This window comes from Numida meleagris, unplaced genomic scaffold, assembly GCF_002078875.1.
Source record: "Numida meleagris isolate 19003 breed g44 Domestic line unplaced genomic scaffold, NumMel1.0 unplaced_Scaffold911, whole genome shotgun sequence".
Classification (NCBI taxonomy): domain Eukaryota; kingdom Metazoa; phylum Chordata; class Aves; order Galliformes; family Numididae; genus Numida; species Numida meleagris.
Window position 1 is genome coordinate 8,428 of NW_018365126.1, and position 1,044 is coordinate 9,471.

The following is a 1,044-nucleotide window of genomic DNA, read 5'->3' on the forward strand; positions in this document are numbered from 1 at the left end:
CACCCCGTAGTGCAGCAGAAATAGAGTATTGTGGAACATCAGATGTTTTTGCTTCAGGGAGGACCAATGCAGTTCTCCTTTGCTTCACGTGTTGCTTCCAAACGTGGCTTTATGCTGATAACAGCTTTCGACTTCTTCATCCTTTTACAGCCCCTAATGACCTGTACTTGCTTCTCAGCTTGAACAGTTCTCATGAGAACATTCATAGAAGACTTTGGGACTCACTCCATGATCAGTTGGTGTCCCTGTTCGCCATCCTGCAGACCTTGCCAATTTGTCAGAAATTAATACAACTACAATATACACCCCTAAGGGAGAAGCAGGACTATTTATTGATGTAATACACGTATGCTGTAGCGATCTACTAGTCACTTAACAAGAGTGGAGATGGCTGGATACACTTGGTTACTGCATGCATGTGGGGTTACACACACACCTACAGGAGGTCCTCCCATTGTGTCTCACAGGCTCAGAGTGCTCTCCCTTTCTATCTCAACTCCTTGAACCACAGAGGCAAGGAGGCTCAACGTGGCATGATCCATTCCTAGTGCCGAACATGGTCAAGGCTATATGTGGAAGGAATCATATGTGCACAGACTCTCTAAGACATAACCTTAGAGAAGCTCACAAACCTCCAAATTAACCATGAGTCTCTTACAGAAGATCTGTATCAGCAAGGGGTCTTGACGTCAAGGCTCAAGGGATCTGTGCACAGGTGTGACCTCGAGAGGCATCCCAACTCAAGGGGAGATCCTGTTGTGCAGCCTGCTGCTGTGCAGGAGAGCTCGAGGGGCGCTTGGGCTGCTCTCTGTTTTGGGGTAAAGTGACCAACTCCTTGCCATACGTTGTTTTTAGTCCCATGCTGAACTGGCCCTCAGCTGTTGAACTGAGTGCCAGCTACCAGTTCTTTCAGCCCCCCAGTTTGAGACAGCTTTGTGATGGTTAATCTCTTTCAGCCAGAGTGTTACCAGTGCTGTTGCTCATTGCCTTCCCGTGCAAGGCCTGGTGTGCCATCCCCCCGGCAGTGCCCTGCAGATGGTCTGG